Here is an 18,551-nt window from a genome sequence, read left to right on the forward strand (position 1 = left end):
TCAGGTATCGAAATTGTTGCATCTTCTTCTTCGGTCAGTGTGTCTATTGTTTAAGTCCTGGGAAAGTACATTTAGCCTGCTATACACATAATTGTATCAAATTGTCTTCATCATCTCCTGTCCGCCAGTACATTGCAGAAAAGTATTAGCTAAGTAACTTGAACTTCGAGCGGGTCAAGGTTGGCTATAGCAACTTCCAGGGCTTTGCAAAGCGTTCAGTATTCAGGCTTTCGAGTGTGCGAGGCCCAGTGGAACTAGGCCTTTAGTACAGCTAACTTAATAATATAAAACAGAGGTTATACATCTTATTATGACATATTCCTACATTTTTCTCATATATTTTAATTATTTCATACAATTTTAATCATTTTAGTACAAATGGTGATCATACCCCGAGGGCACATTTTCAAACGTGCACATTATTTCTCTATGATTAATTTCTCTACATATTTTCTTATTAGTAATAACATATAGGTCATTAATACATTTTCTTAATTAGCATATCTGTTTCAACATCCCCAATGAGAGATAGGGGACGGAGATATTGCTGGCCTTAGACAATTGATGTAAACTGGATGACCTTTATAATATGATGAGAAGCATTATGCCTGGGCTGCAATATTGGAAAGTGCACTAGTGGGGGCTCAGCCCTCAAGCACTGCCCTGGAGAGCACCACCAAAACTTTCCGCCCTGATGACATAAGCACAGTAAGGGGCATGAATGAGACATCCCTGGAGTAGATCCATAGAGACCCCAGAGCCTAGCTGGCGATAGAGTGCAGCCACAGAACTCTCTAGCCTGTGTCCTAATAAAAGTACGCCCTGCCCAGACTAGAGACCTCCGGTGAAAGAAACATAGCAGTAGCGCTTGAAGCCTTCCACTGACATATACTGAGAGTCCCTTCCTGTGATAATTCAGTTCTTCCCAAGGAACTGGAATCCTGCCCTGAACTGAAAGTCAGGCCTTGCTGACGTGGGTGCGGGCATTGGGGTTCAACTACTTGACGCCACAGAAGACAGGATAGGAATCCTACCCCCGGGGCCGTTAGCCATGTCCTTACAGACTTGCCTGCTCCGTTGGCTTAACCAAGCTGAGACACCTCTGGATTGCCACACCAATTCTACTAGCTGGCTGCAGTTTTCCCCTATAATTGCCAAAATGGGAAAGGCGACTAGAGAAGAAGGACCTGGATGCATGGTGGGGGGTTATCGTGAGTGGCTCAGTCACCCAGATGCCAGATGACATGACTTCCACAATGGAGAGGCCACCCAAGGGCCAACACTGCAAGATATCTTACAAGCCTGCTTCCAGAGAAGTACTTGAGATGAAAATAGACAATAATTGGTAGAGAGGAAACCCCACAATAGAAAGGACACCAGCGGAGTTCCCTCCCAGATGTATTGGCCCTCAGTGAACGACTTACACTTATGGAAGTAAAAGTCCACATGCTGGAGTAAAGGGCGCTGAACACTGGAAGTCGGTCAAGGAGGAATAACAACCATGTGATAGGCCTTCCTGAGAGAGTGGAGGGGAACAATATGCTGACCTACCTGGGGAGATGGCTGTGTGAAGAGATCTCCCGAGAGGCTCTCACCCTTTTATGCATTGGAAAGAGTACACAGTACCGGCACGCCCCCCACTGATGGGTGCCCTCCCAAGACCGTTAGTAGCTCTGCTTCTCTATTACAGGGACAGAGACTATAAACTGGAACATATGAGAGAGAAGGGAGACATCAAGGTGGACAATAGTAAATTCATGATTTTTCCAGACTTCACAAAGGAGGTGCAGAAACAACACTTGACTTTCCTTGATGCCAAAAGATGTCTCTGTCAGATGGGCTTCACTTATGACATGTTGTTCCCGGCTCAGCTGCAGATTGTGACACTTAATGGAGTGCAATTCTTCTGCTCCCTGCATGAAGTATGCGAATGGATTGGATACCATGAGACCTCAGGACCTAGTCAGAGGTCCCCAAAACACTTTTTCGAGAGACAGAGAAAGAAATGCTGAGAAAAGGGTTCCTGAAGAATGGCTCCCTCAGGAGAGGAGATTCAGTGGTGGGAGGAGCAGCAAACGGTGGAGGTGGTGGCGGCTCTGAGTGGTGGGGGGGACAAGCCCAGTTATGTCGATGGACAGTGATGAGAGCTGAGATTCCGAGCTGGAACAGGGCTCCAGCTCCTCTGGTGACTCAGACATCAGGATGCTGGTGGTGACGCTGGGCACTGTGGATGGCCTAACCTGAATCTGACTCTGAGATGTAAGACTGGGACTTTTTATTTGGTGGGCGGGCCAGATGTACCTGAAGGGAATAATGTGTGAACTGCGAAAACACTGAGCTGCCCCCTGGGCACAGTCTCTATTTGAAATTATTGACTAACTGATGGGTGGGGGCATTCCAGAGGGCAGGGCTCTTGGTTGCTTCTTCCCCCCTCTTGTTGTGTTTGTTTGTTATGGGTACACACTCAAGTATCAAGGAACTAGATGTGAGTTTGGATGAGAGAATTTACCTGCTTATCCTGAGGAGTGAAAGTTGGGTTGTTTGAATATTACAGGGAAATGTACAAGTTGTGCCCCACGGATAGTTCAACTGCTGGCTCAGAGCTTGACAATCCCTTTGAAGTGTGCCATAGGAAATGAGTGGAGTCATTTGTCAGTTCTCCACCACACCAGATGGCGGCCCCCGTAACTTATAAGGTCTTGACCTGGAACCTGAGGGGGATGCACCTCATAACCAAATGATATAAGATATTCTCCTACCTTAAGAAATGAGGGTTCCAGATAACCCTCCTTCAGGAAACACACATGATAACCAAAGAAGGGGCAGCACTGCAGTACAGATGGAGGGGACAAGCATACTATACCACTTACTCTGCCTATGTTAGGGGAGTATTAGTGTGGATCTCCCTAGGGGTCCCCTTCCAGTGCAAAGGAACACTTATAGACCCGTCAGACAGGTTTGTGGTAGTGACTGGCTGACCAGTGGGGTGGGACATAACACTGGTTGATGTGTATGCACCAAATACGGACCAAGGACTATTTTTCTCAGTACTATTGAAAGCTCTGACCCCTTACTTAAGAGGCTTACTTCACAAGGAGGGGGAGACTATAACTTCATAGCTTACCCCACATGGGACCATTCCCCCTCCCCACTGAAGGACTCTCCCACTATTAGAGTGTCTTGAGTGTTTACCCACTGGCAGGCAGAATGGAAACTAATTGACTCCTGGAGCTTGCAACACCTACATGACAGACTATTCCTTTTGTTCCTCATTACATGACTTACACGTTTCTCTGTACCGCAGATGTACATTACTCAGTGTATGGTGTTAAATATCTTTCTAGAACTGTGTCAGATCATAGCTTGGTTTGCTCACCCTGGGGTGGGTGAGGACTTTACCCAGTATACTGATGTGGAAACTAAAACCAAAGTCCCTGGAAGAGCAGGCCTTATGGGCCTTGGTGGGAGAAAGTATCTGACAGTATTTTGAAGAAAACGCCAGCACAGCTTTGTCCCAACAGGTAGAGTGGGATGTCTTTAAGATAGTGCTCAGAGGGAGGTGCATTGCGGCATCCATGGGAGTACACCACACATTGTTGGGGGAGGTACTTTCAGCCAAGGATGTGCTAAGACAAATTGGACAGCGCAGACAGGGCCACCTAGAAGTCGAATTAGAGCTGCTAGAGACCAAGGAAGCAGTCGCTGAGAAAGTGGAAAAATTGAGATGCTTCGATTATTAGGCCTTTATGATTGTGGGGCACTCTGAGCAGGACCATACGGGATCGCTACTGGCCTTGCTCACAAACCTCGGTAAGCGGGGCTCACTGGTGGTGGAGATTGAGATCAACTGGGGTAACAGGGTCTATTGACAAGCAAACATTAACTGTGAGTTCTACACCTACTACTCTGAACTATATAGAAGCACTACAAACAGGCCCATTGATAAACCTGATGCTTTTATGGCGCCGCTAACTAGACCAACTTTATCCCTGAGGATGCAGAGTAGCTCAGTGGGGAGATCACCATACAAGAGGTCTGGGCAGCTATAAAGGGAATGGCTTGGGGCAAAACACTGAGAACCGACAGCCTTCCGGTGGTGTTCTGTGCCACATTAGGAGATGACCCAGCCCCTAAACTTGTAGACCTTTACAATGCAGCTAGGGAAACAGGACATTCCACACGTGAAGTCCTGATCGTGCCGCTGCTCAAGCTTGCTAACCTGGCCCATGATAAAAAAGATTATCGACCGTTGTCGATGTTAAATATGGATTATAAAATCCTTTGCCAAATTCTGGCCACCAGACTTCTACAAATATCTCAACGCATACACTCCTACCAAGCGGGATTTATACCAGGCCGCACCAAACCAATCAATATATGGAGGCTCCTTACAAACATACAGATGGACAATTATGATCGAGAAGAGGCTGCAGTTTTTGCAGTAGATATAGAGAAGGCATTTTATAGCCTGGAGTGGGTGTTTCTATATGCAGTTATGGAGCGCCTTGGCTTGGGACGGGGGTTTGTGACATGTACTAGATTATTCTATATGGACCCAGATGCCAGAGTCCGGACAAGGGTCACCATATCTGACAGTTATCAGGTGGGCTGATGTACAAGACAAGGGTGCCCTCTGTCACCTCTGTTGTTCGCTCTAGCAATGGAGCCACTGGCGTGCCTAGCACGAACTTAGAGTACCTAGGAGGGGATAGAGATCAGAGACCACATCCATTATATGGCGCTATATGTGGATGACCCACTGATCTTTTTGAGGAACATGACCACAGCACTAAAGAGGGCTTGTGAGATGCTGGAGAATTTTGGAGCGCTCTCAGGTATGCAAGTAAATTGGCAGAAATCATGCTTATTCCCCATGATGGGACATAGCGATCCTCCCTGGGAATTGGCACTACTACAGTGGGAGCCTTGTTGCTTACAATACCTAGGGGTACAGATATTTCATGACCCAATTGATCTACTTGAGGGAAATATTGCTAAGGCGATTCGTACTCTCAAAACAAATATGGAATTCTGGTCCACGCTCCCTTTCTCGGTTGTGGGACGAATAGCATTGTTGAAGATGATCGCACTCCCCCGACTTTTGTACTTCTTAAAAGAGTTTGATTCCCTCCTTATCTTATTTATTTGGGAACAGCCCATAGAAGAGTGGCCCTGACCTCACTGTAGAGGCCGGTAGGAGAGGGAGGCATCGCCACCCCCAACTTCAAAGCATACTACCTAGCGGTGCAGCTTCAGTAGCTGACACACTGGTTAGCGGGCAGACTAGTGCCAGGGAGGGTGATGGGCCCTTTTGTCCCCGATCTTTTTTGTCTACTTAGTATACTCTTACAGCTTAGATGGCCCAATGAGGGAGACGCTATGGAATTTAGAGTGTGGCGTCGCTGCTGGGTCCGCTGCTTGTGGAAAACACATGTGAAGGTACCATACTCCGTTACTTTCCCCATAATATCGCTAGAGTTATTACCACATAGAGGGGTCTGGCGGGGACTAGTAGAGTGGAGGAAAGTTGGAGCATCTTGGATAGGTGACCTGTTTGAGACTGAAGTACTTTTCCTATTTAATGAATTCCGATCCGGATATGACCTGCTCCAATTCCACTTCCTACTTCATGGTGCTGTAACAGCAGCAGTATGTAAACACTGAGGGGCAGGCCTGTCTGAACCTCCCATACATAAAAGCTGTCACTACATTCTAACATCTTCAGGCAGGACATATTGCGCCCACTCACTGTTCTCCAGACTCGCTGGAGAAAGATCTCAAGAACCCGACACCCAAGAAGGGCTGGGAGACTAATTGAATGGGATCCCTAAAATGTGGAGAAATGCCCGCTTTAAGCTAATAAACTTTTATGTTTTGCATAGGGCGTATCTCACTCCTGGCTGACTGAATTGCCATTTTGATACAACCACTGTGAAATACCCATGATGTGGCGAGGAGGCTGACACTTATTGTGTATTAGAAGGAGATCACTAATGTATTCACAAAGGTGGTGGTGAGGAGGTCCCCTGCTCCCCCAGACATTGCTTATTACATTGTTTCCCTCACATTGCCAAAACCAAAGCTACAAGCCACATTCAGGACCTTACGTTCATATTCTCAAAGCAGAAAATAACACAAAGTTGTAAGACACGGGGGTTCCTAAGGTGACAGTCTGTCGAAGAGAATTGAAATGATGGGTGGTTTATGATGGAGCAGTGTTGCTATGGGGAGCACACCAAGGACGGGGCTGGCTTGATTTGGCCAGAGCTTGGGAGACATCGATAGATAGCATGAGGCACCCAGAGCCTTCACTCTCTGCAACTGAGGGATCCCGATAGAAAGCTGGTGGAGATAATTGGTTGCGTCCACCAGTACAAAGATCTTAGGGACTTGGGAACTGATGACCTGAAACGGATACCACAATATCACCTATAGACTCATACAGATACCCTGTATACCGACACTCAAGCCTAAGTCTATGACAATCACTGTTCTAAGAGCCATAGGGGCATGACAGGGAGAAGGGGAAGACATTTACTAAAATGGGGGGGTAGGGAGCGTATTCTTTAAGCACTAGTTATGCTGAATACTGAAAGTGAATTCATTGATGGAATCCTACATTATAGCATGACTGGATGCAGTTAGCTATGTATAACCAATAAAGTTTGTATACAAACACGTGCATTCACCAAATAGTAAAAAAATATGTATATATTTTGACAATGGCAGGATGTTATATGCTGTACTGGAAATAATAAAATGGGTTCCCGGGCTCCTGTTAGTGGTTTGCAGGAAGCAGTAGTCTGTGTTGTCTGGGTTTTACTGCACCTTTTGCACCTACTGAGGCTATTAAGTGTAGTTGTGTGACCTAGACATTTTTGGATTGGCCAATATGTGTTATTATTCAAACTGCTTGGTAATCTGAGTCGCAAACTGTAAACAGAAAGATAATTAGACATTCACTGGAGGAGCACATAAGGCAGACGCCAGAAGTTGTTTGAAAGAGGATGGATTCAGACGAGCTTATAGTTAAGAGTTTCTTCTGTAAGAGTTCAGTTTTCAGATAGTCAGGCAAAGCAAAGTGTAGAATGCTAAGAGTAAGTAACCTGAAGACAGGAGGCAGAACTAATTTAGGTATATCTCAAGTTATCTCCATCTGCTCAAGCAGCACTACAAAAAAGAACAGTTTACTTATTGTAAAATATTTTTAAAATGTATATTATAAAACATGCCGATGTGGCTATGCATTTGTGCCCACAGCTCTTCACATAAAATGGAAAACCTCGACATGAATGTTTGTTTAGCACGACCATAGAATACAGGCCTTTGCAAGGACAGCGTGGAGTCAGGCAGTTCTGTCTTATGTTAACTCACAGCAAGACTCGTACATGCTTAACTGCAAGAATTTCTCATCTACTTCTTAGTAGAGCAAGATATTTTTTGGGGGAAGGCGGCAAGAAGGTAAAAAAAAATCAAATTGAAAAAAATTAGAGAAGAAACACTTTTTTTTTTTTAACTACATTTCCATGGCAAAACAGGTTACATGAAGATTTAAAGCAGCATGGGTTGGAAAAAAGCAAGGTATAAACACAGGAAGATGGGTTTGGGGGCTTTCAAAGAATCACAGGTGTGAGAGACAGCAATAGGTGCGATACAGGGACATGGAAGGATAGCAGAGAGTCGTGCAAGCGAGAGAAATAAAACACATACAATCACATTCGGTGTTCCACAAAGAATATTTTTTTTCTGAAAAGCAAGCACTTGTGGAAGAATACAAAGGTCCATTCAGGGAGGTAGTAAATAGGTTATGCTCCATGAGGGGAGCAAAATCAAGCTAGTCAGCCTAATATAAAGGCAGCCAATAGAAAGTAAGCAAATGTGAATGACAAAATACATGTACTCATATCAAGTGCTTCACAAAGAAGAAAAAACTAGTTCCTGTAAAGCAAGAATATAAAGAACATAAAGATCCAGTCAGAGAGGTAGAAAAGAGGCAAGAATATAAAGATCCAGTCAGAGTGGTAGTAAACAGGCTATGCTCCATGGGAAGAACAAACACAAGACAGCCTAATACAAATAAAGCCAGTTAATAGAAAGTAAGCAAATGTGGATGATACAGATAAAAGCCAATGGAAGGCAGTGGGTGTGAGGCATTATTAGGTCAGGTTTCTCAAGTCCTCAGTTTGTCTTTCACCTGTCTTGTAGGCTTTGATCTAAAAATGTTGTTCTAAGATGTCATATTACTTGCCTGAACACCACTTTGATCCCTGCAAGGCATTTAGGGCATGGACCCAGGAGAGGTGAAAAAGAGGCACTAAGGAGCAGGAAAGAAAGAGTTAAGATAAATGGAATGATGAAGAAACCTTTTTGCTAAGAATCTGAGGCCTGCGTAGTAAAATTTCCCTTGACTGCTTGAGCCCTGAAACATGATGCAAAATATAGAATCAATGTTATGTAGCACTTAAAAAAACTGTGTGCGCAAAGCTAAATTACATTGATTCACTGCAGCACAAACGTTAGGCCTGAGTTTTCATCTGATAGAGCAACAGCACTTTGAGTGATTAGTCTGAGTCACCTGATAAACAGATAGGGAAAAGAGTAAAAAGAAATATTAAAGGAAACAAGAAATTGAAGGAGGGGCCATTGAGTAAAAACAGGGGGTGACATAGAGTTGTAAGTAAGGGTGCATGTGCAATAGACTAGGGCAGGCCTGAAAGAGGCCTATTGACGCGAATCTCCTTATTTTGTAAACAAAACATAGTTAACTAGAAAGTGAAAAAGTCTATGCAAAATAACATGGTTATCATAAATGCATATTTAATAATAGGCAATCACACTAAAGTATTACAAGAATACAGAAGAAATGATAATGTAATGACTTAACTTAGCCTAGCTACTGATGCCATATTAACACTGATTTATACATTAGCATTGAAAGGCCAATTTTCCCATTGAACTGTTGTTTTGCACAAGATGTTTTTCTCTTCCACTGCAGATGCTGTAATGTTTCAGTAGCCTTCTGTTAGGTTGTAAATAGGCCTTTGTTTTGCATTAGAAAACTTTTAGTGAGGTTCTCACCGGCAGGAGAGGAGATGGCAGGAAGTATGACTCTTGGGAAGAACTGTCTGAACGCAAGATGTGGACGAAGTATCTTTTAACGTACTTGTTTCTGTGGCATATTGTGAAGACATTAGAAACTTGGGAGTTTACCTGCTCCTAGTGGTTTGCCAAAATCTGATTGGATGCTGAGAATGGGGAAAACGACAATTGTTTCAACATGTGTTTTAACAAATGTATATTATTGTATGTTCCTGTTCCTAATGTAGGTTAGAGCACTCTGGACTCTCTTTAATATCCGTAGGGTTACCCCTCTTCAAGAGAGATCCCCATTTGAGCCTTTTTCCGTTCAAAAGCTATCTACTGATTTATAGCTGAGAATACTTTCCATCTTGTAAATTCCTAATTGCTTAAATTCAAAGGCTTCCTACTTAGGCGCTCTAATCTCTCATCAAAGCGCTTTATTGGGATTCTGAACCTATACCTTTTTCTCTGCTTATATAAGAAGTTGCCATTCTTGTGCTCAATTTAGATTAGGTAAATTCCTTTATGGAAAACGATTATTTTATTATCTCTATTTGTAATATTCACTAATTTAGCATTCCACCTTCTTTTGAAATACCAACTGGTGGATTATTTGAATTTGTAGTAACGGTGACTAAGGACTAATATTCACTGAATAAAGCAATTCATATTTTATTAGGATTGTTAATAAACCTCTTTAGCTTGCAGCAACTCTTTTTTTTTTTTTTTATTACTGTGAAGCCCCAAAAGCACGGCACTGTTCATGTTGTTTGATACAAATGACTGCTCCTTTTAAATTCCATACGACCAGTTGTGGGGTTATTTAATGACTACACCCAAAGTCTGAGTGATAAAGATCCCCATGCCATCAGACCCTACGGGGCAGAGCACAGGTCTAAAGGGGGAGGAAAAGGAAGGAAGGAAAAGTGGTAGGCAGGGAGAGCATCTTGGAGGTCGGAGACCATCATGGCTATAGCATCCAAGTCTTTTACCATGGATTGGGTGATTGAAAGAAGAGTGTTCAGTTAGCAGAAATGGCAGTGCTTGAAATGTACAATACTAAGTGTAAGTGTAAGTAATTACCTTTGTACTGAGAAGGATCAGTAGGCTAGCAATGAATTTTAAATATGGTTGGGAATATGATTGCCAAGCCTGCCTATTGTTGCTACTTCCCTGCTTGCTGCAACACAGTAGGTGATATGTCTCACTCTCACTCATGTTCCCACATTGATTACTCCTGTTTGCCCTAATCCATTTTTAATTCGGTTTTTGATTTAATCCAGCCACACCTGCTAAAACCCAGTTTCATGTATTTACCTTTCTTTTTGCATGATGTTTTGTACGCTATTACTAATCATTCCCCCAAGATGTCTTATTCTGTGATCCCTTGCCCCCACACAAGCATTCCACTGAAATACAATCAATATGCCATCTGCAACTATTCCAGGATAAAGTAATTGCTCAATATATGCATCATAGACAGCCTGAACAAGAGCCCCCTCCCTCTCCCATCCTTATACCTCCGGCTGCTAGGGATCGGTCTCCTTTACTAACATTCCATTTGCAACTAACAAAACTCTGTTGATAAATGACATATGAACTAGCACTGACTAAATAAATGTGCGTAAACATTAAAAGTTAAGCCTTGTTCTGACTAGTCAAATGGACGAGTGTATTTTAAAATCCACTATTCCCCAGACATTTTACACAAAAGTGATGCTGCTCCATAAGAAGTCAGGTTACTGTAACAACCCTCCATGCTCCATCTTTCAATCCAGTCAGATTAATCCATCATCTACTTTCTTTTCCTCTGTCTCGCCCGAGGGCAGCTGTGATCGGCTAGACTGACACACTGTATGAGCCTACTACAGGTTATTTGCCAGGAGCGACCATATATTTTCTCTCAGATCCGCTCATCGGTGCCTGGTACTGGGAGGGTGAGTCAGGGCTTGTATCATGGCTCCCCAGGATGTCAGAGCATCTGCCAATTTCCCATCTCCTCTCAGCTTCTCATGTGCGCCTCCTCCCTTCCACTCATTCCAGTAAATCACGTGGCTAATCCGATACAGGAGGGGCATCTGACTCAGCCATCTGATAGCAACTTGATCCCTGGGTTTGCAGTTTATCAATTTTACATCTAATGCAGTACTTAAAGAGCCCTGAGTTTGCATTTGTAACGGCCACCATTGTAGAAAGTGTTGAATGAGTGTACCACAGCTTATTTTCAGGTGCACTTCCTGTGGCCTCAAAATATTCCCTGCTAACTGAGGGGGCGCAGCTACAAGCCCAAAATGACTTCATGACATTGCTTTATAATAAATTGCCCAGAACAAACTGATCAGGCTACAATTCCGTTTTCTTTGAAATCGGATCATGGTGAAATTTAGAAGTAAAACAGGTTTTAACTTTTATAATGTGCTCTTTATTTGAGCGGAAGGACTTTTCTTCGGGTGGGGCCCGAACCTTGAAGGGGTGAGGTATACCTCTTTGTTTTGCAGTTTCTGTTGTTACAGGTAGAATGCTTTGGATAATAATGCCCTTTGTGTGATGGCCGCAGGTTTAGTATTTATTCCTCACAGAGAGGGTGGGGCCTCTGGCTGCATTCTCTGGTAAATCGCACCCGGAGTGATTTACTCAGCAGCGATGATGTCAAACGAAGTGTAGTGGAGCCGGTTCTTATAGCGTCTCTCTTATTCCATGTTGCGGCCAATGAGTACATGTGAGCTACCTTTTAAAACTTTTTTCTGTCAACCTTAGCATGTTCAAGTTACTTTTCCAAATACAGATTATTCCCAATAGTGCTATGGGGTATGTGAGGGTCACGTTAAAACAGACCACCTGTCACACCACTCTGAGCCGCCCACCAAACTCAAAATGCCCCACTTATTTGTTGAGAAAATGTTGTTAAAAGTGCTTATGTGGATAGAGCAGGAGGCCATTTCGCCCAAATACAGCGCCAGGTGATTTACCGATCTACAGAGCCTGGTCAGCATGTGTTGCTTCTGTTTTTCTTCACCCCCAGTGGCCTTCGCCGCCATTATTGTGTTCATAACAAGCAAATGTGATGTCCTCCTATTCCATTGTTTATGCAATCGTGTGTTCTAGGGACAGGAAGCTTACTGACCTCTTTCCGGGAACAGCCGAAGAGGTATTGGAAGACGAGGAAACGGACTGCGCTAGAAAGTTAAACAGATGGTTGGAAGAGGCCAGTTTCGAGACAAGGGAAAAGACAGAAAACAGAAATTAGTAAAATATTCGGAATTTGGTGAAAGTCACATTTACGGACTACAAGATTAGTTGTAAAAAAAAATCGAGTGAAAAAATGGCTATTACCCGTACCAAAGGCGGAATGGGGCTTTCTGGTTAACATGTAAATGACCTGAACAACTGAAAGAAGCTCAATATGATTATGATTTGCCTAAAAAAATGTAAATGCTGCCTCTATGTTTTTATAGGAAACACTCATCGTCGATCCTAACGATTTCGCACTTAATTATAACTACATGCAAAAGCGCTGCCTCTTCACTGCCACTAATCCCAGAGCTAATAAAACATGGAAGTATAAACTTAGAGCAAGCACAGCCAGATAATGCTGGCAAGCTGGCTACCATTCATATGAGAATCTTAGACTATTCACCTAAACTGGCGAGTTTCTATGGCCCTATAGGAAATGAGCTGCAAGCAGTATACAAATTAACATGACAACTTACCCCGTTGTCTGCTCAAATCATATTTGGTGGGAATTTTAATTATGTTCAATCTGTACAAATTGCTACTTCCTGTGGTAGATGACAGGACGTGAAACTCTCTGATTAGCACAATAAAAAGATAACAATTGTCAGGTGTATGAAGTCTGGCTTGGCATCGTCTTCACAAGTCTAAACTTATGATTCGTAAATCTATATGTCAGCATCTCAAATTGATTATTTCTTGAGATTTAGAAACATCTATGCTGTTAGAGGACAGAACTGACACCTTTCTCCAATTCTGGCTTCACCATTTCCACTGCTTCAGACTGTCCAATAAGTCATGGGGATGATGCATATTTCATAATTCACTGCAAGTAAGCAATACATTTTTGAGTGAAACTGATCAGGGGATAAACAGTAGTTTAAATGAATGGACAGCTTGACAGTCTTATGTCTGAGAAGCCTTAAAGACTGCTATCAGATCGTAAACTCTCTCTCATTTAGCAAATGTACTGAATATTAAACACTTTAGGCTTACCCCTTTTGAACCAGAGTGTTAGAAATGGGATATCTAGTTGCTAGTGGTTTGTACCCTGTCGAAGTAGGGACTCTCACTCTAGTCAGGGCAAGGGAGTCACACACCTAAGATAACCTCTGCCCACCCTCTTTGTAGCTTGGCTAAAGCAGTCAGGGTTATCTCAGAGGCAATTTGTAAAGTATCTACACACATTCACACACACCACTACAAATGGACCCCATACCGGTTTAGACAAATAGCCAACATTTATCTAAGTAAAACAAGACAAAATGACAAAATTCCAACATGCACAAGTCAAGATATCACTCTTTAAAAGTTTAAGCACGTCTTAACCATAGGAATCAATCGAGAAATATCTCTTTAGCACAAAGTATTTGGGATGCGTCAAAATCAAAGATGATGTAGGCCACATGGAGGTAAGGTGGAGAAAAAGCAAAGAAATGCATCGGTTCCTTACTGCGCAGGGGAGTTGATGTGTCAAATCTTTCCTCACATATGAGACGATGCATCAGTTCCTTACTGTCAGGGGAGGTGATGCATTGATTTCTTTTTTGCAGGAAAGGAGATGCGTTGATTTCTGGACACACGGTCTCAGTTCCTTACTGGGGTGAGGAGTCAATGGAAAAATTGGCACCCAGGGATGATGTGTGGAAAATCCAGACGCGCTGTGTTGATGGAACCATGGTAAAACAGGCACTGCGTCGATTCTGCAGCTGCAGGACAGGTGCTGCATAGATTTTTCAGCCAAGACAGGCTATAAGACAATTCTTCCAGCGTGGCACATTGATCCATGGCACCACTTGGCAAGTCAGGACTCTCAGCAGAAGAGGCCAAGCACTGGCAGATAAAGTCTTTGATGTCCCTGATAGTTCTTAACAGGAGGCAAGCTCAGTCCAAGCCCTTGGAGAGCCTTTGGAAGCAGGATGTAGAAAGCCAAGCCCAGTCCTTTACTCCCAGGACAGAAGCAGCAAGCAGCAGGCCAGCACAACAAAGCAACAGGCAGAGTGGCAGTCCCTCCTACAGCATCCAGCTCTTCTTCCTGACCATTTTTTCCTCAGTCCAGAAGGATTCTAACTATGTGGTTTACGGGTCTAGTATTTATACCCATTTCTGTCCGTGAAGTAGGCAAACTTCAAAGAGAAGTCTTTGTAGTGCACAAGACCCTGCCTTTCCCTACCCTGGCCCAGACACACTCAGGCGATTGGAGATTGCTTTGTGTGAGGGCAGACACAGCCCTATTCATGTGCAAGTGTCAGCTCCTCTGACCTCTCTAGCTCAGGAAGACCTATCAGCCTGGTGATGGGCCACCAGGATATGCAGGGCACATCTTAGCTCCCTTTATGTGACTGTCTAGAGAGTGCACAAACAGCCCAACTGTCATCCTGACCCAGACGCGTGTTCAGCAGGCAGGCAGAGGCACAGAATTATTAAGCAAAAACAAATGCCCACTTTCTAAAAGTGGAATTTTTCAAACTCCTGGTTCAAAAACCAACTTCACCAAAAGTTGTATTTTTATATTGTGACTTCAGAGACACCAAACTGTGCTCCCAATGGGAAACTACACTTGAAAGATATTTCAAGGTAATTCTCATGTTATCCTATGAGAGAGAGAATTCTTGCAATAATGAAAAATGAATTGAGCAGTATTACACTATCAGGACATGTAAAACACACCAGTACATGTCTCACCTTTTAAATGTGCTGCACCCTGCCAATGGGGCTGCCTTGGACCTACTTTAGGGGTGACTTACATGTATGAAAGGGAACGTTTGAGCCTGGCAAGTGGGTGCACTGGCCAGGTCAAAATGGTGGTTTAAAACTGCTCACACAGACACTGCAGTGGCAGGTCTGAGACATGTTTACAGGGCTACTCATGTGGGTGGCACAATCAGTGTTGCAGGCCCTCTAGTAGCATTTGATTTACAGGTCTTGGACGCACATAGTGCACTTCACTAGGGACTTACTAGAAAAAAAATATATGCCAAACATGGATAGACCAATCACCAATACAATTTAGACAGGGAGCACTTGCACTTTAAGCACTGGTACAGTGCCCAGAGCCCTAAAGCCAGCAAAAACAAGATTTGGCACAGGATCAAAAATAGGAGGTTAAAGTTTTGGGATAACCCTGCAAAAAGGGACATTTCGAACACACAGCTTTTGTGAGACCAGCCTTGGGCCTGATTATGTGGCAATAATGTGGCGCATTTTAAATATGAGGAGGTGCAGGAATCATAAGCACTAGTGAGTTCAGATGGAGCCAGGAAATTTCCACATGTGGGGGTCATCACATTTATGAAGAAGGTGAAAAGATAGGCTGGTTTCTAACTTGGAGGAGAAAAAAGGGAGCACACACAATAAAACATCATCTTAAACTCCCAGAATTTATCAACAAGATCTCAGAGGCTGTAATTAAAGAAGTGGAATTGTGTTGTAATCATGTAAAGTTATTTGAGGAGAATACTACTGTGGGTTTGCATTGGAGGAAATAAATATTAGGTCATCTCAGTCAAGGAAGTGTGGCAGAGGTATTCGAAGTGGTGTTCCCACATGATTAAAGAGAGATGTTATATAAGAAGGTTTCTCAATACCAAATATCCCTGAGAGCATCGTTTTACAGCCAGAGTTTGTAAAATTGTCTTTAATATTGTCACATCTTGTTCGTCCCATACAGTATTTCAGTGCAGACCATTGACATTTTGAAGCCTGATGAAGTGGAAGGTTTGTGTAGGTCATATTGCATAATTGCATTGTTAAATATAGCTTACAAAATTTTAGCCAATGTTTTAGCAAATTGTAGAGCTTGTTGGCCTGCTACTTTGGATGAGAATTAGTTTTTGCCAGCGAAATAGGCTATAATTCTAATTTTCTGTTTCTTTCTTGGAAGAGCGGCTGCTTTACTTTTGGATGCTGGGGAATGGGTATTTTCTTCTAATTATTGTGGAGAAAATTAATTTTCTTTCCCAATTCACTTGGCCAGAAAGTTGAACTCTGTGATGTCTCGTTTACCCATTTTTTTTCTTTTATTTATCAAGTCCTTCTCCGCTAGGATTGCGAATTAAGGACCAGATGTATCAAATGATTTTGCACTCGCAAACTGCGAAATCGGCCGTTTGCGAGTGCAAAATCGTGGTCTGCAATGCATCAAAGGCATTCGCAGACCACAAAATGAAAATCGCCCAAATTGCGATTTTCTGCGTTGCGACCTGGATTTTGCGAATCGCAATTTGCGATTCGCAAAATCAAGGTCGCAAGGCAATTCTGCAAAAAATCGCAAATTGCGATTTTTCGCAGAATGGTATTTTGCACATGCAAAATACCATTGTCTGCAACCAGGTGGTAACCTGGTGCAAAATGTAAAAATGCAGTAAAACTGCATTTTTAGACTTAATATGTAAAGCACACATGCCCTTTTGGCATGTGTGTACTTTACATGGACCCAAAAAATTTTTTGGGGTGCGGGAGAGGGGGCCTTAGGCCCCCAACACCCTGGCCTTTTGCATTTCCCAAATTGCGATTTCTGTTTCAGAAATCGCAATTTAGGAAATGCAAAAAATTCGCAGCTATGGACCAACAGGCCCATAGCTGCGAATGGGGCCAGCATCGCAATTTGCGATTCGGTAATTGCATTTGCGATTTTTAAGAAATCGTGATTACCGAATCGCAAATGTGATACATGGCCCTTTGCGAGTCGGTAATTGCGATTTCTTAAAAATCGCAATTACTGAATCACAATGGGCCAGATTCATACATCTGGCCCTAAATGATTTGTTGCTGGCAAACACTGTAATTTCTAGTATTAAACTGTTTGCAAATGATATCAGGTACTCTGCGTCACCACTGTAGTGTGCCTATCATAACCATCCGTTCCGGGACATTGCTGCTGTATTGATACTTCATCGATTTTTGTCATTGATCATGTGATACATCGTGAGTCCAGCAAACCCATGTTACATCATCATCTTTAGCTTTTGTTTTGATGTTCGTATGCTGTGTCATAGCCAGATAGGACCCGCACTAAGGCTACAAGAAGAAGCAGTGCGCATACAAAGCACTTACTACCGTCAGTGGGGCAATAGAAAAGTAGTCTCATAAGATTTCGTTCCTCTAGCTGGAGCAGAATCCAACTTCATAGGCATTTTTCGAAATGTGTCTACTTCCCCGAGAGCCCAATCTTGGCAGCCATCTTTTATGTTTGCTAATACAAACCATGCGTTGCGGGAGCTTTTTATTGAGACATCTGGTGGTGAAGTTTCTTTGGTTTCTTCCTGACACTTTAATCTTTTACACCAGCCTAGCGAAATGGGCAGAAAAATACATGCCTCAAATCTCAATGAATATTACGGTGAGGTTACAGCTAAGAAACTAGTCGACGGGTTTCAACAATGCTGATGGATGTCCTCACAGTAAACTAAAATTAATGCTGTAATTCTGACATTTGGATACTTGGGGCACATTTTGGAGTAGAAGGGACTAGGGGGCATATTTATACTCTGTTTGCGCCGGAATTGCGTCGTTTTTTTTGACGCAATTTCGACGCAAAACTAACTCCATATTTATACTTTGGCGTTAGACGCGTCTAGCGCCAAAGTCCATGGAGTTAGCGTCATTTTTTAGCGTGGACACCTACTTTGCGTTAATTATATGCAAGGTAGGCGTTCCTGTCTAAAAAATCGACTCCGAGGCATGTGCGTCGGATTTATACTGCCGGGCAAAATTCACGCCCGGGAGTGGGCGGGTCAAAAAAAATGACGTACGGCTGCTTTTGCGCCGTTTTTTAGTGCCTGCAAAAGGCAGGCGTTAAGGGACCTGTGGGCTCTGAAGGAGCCCAGAGGTGCCCTCCCATGCCCCCAGGGACCCCCCCTGTCACCCTTGCCCACCCCAGGAGGACACCCAAGGCTGGAGGGACCAATCCCAGGGACATTAAGGTAAGTTCAGGTAAGTTTTATTTTTTATTTTTTTTGTGGCATAGGGGGGCCTGATTTGTGCCCCCCTACATGCCACTATGCCCAATGACTATGCCCAGGGGACAGAAGTCCCCTGGGCATGGCCATTGGGCAAGGGGGCATGACTCCTGTCTTTGCTAAGACAGGAGTCATTTCTATGGGGGTTGGGAGTGAAAAAAAAAATGGCGCAAATCGGGTTGAGGCGAAAAAATTGCCTCAACCTGACTTGCCCCATTTCTTGACGCCCAAGCCCCATTTCCCCCTACGCCGGCGCTGCCTGGTGTACGTCGTTTTTTT

This window comes from Pleurodeles waltl, chromosome 1_2 (assembly GCF_031143425.1).
Source record: "Pleurodeles waltl isolate 20211129_DDA chromosome 1_2, aPleWal1.hap1.20221129, whole genome shotgun sequence".
Taxonomy (NCBI): Eukaryota; Metazoa; Chordata; class Amphibia; order Caudata; family Salamandridae; genus Pleurodeles; species Pleurodeles waltl.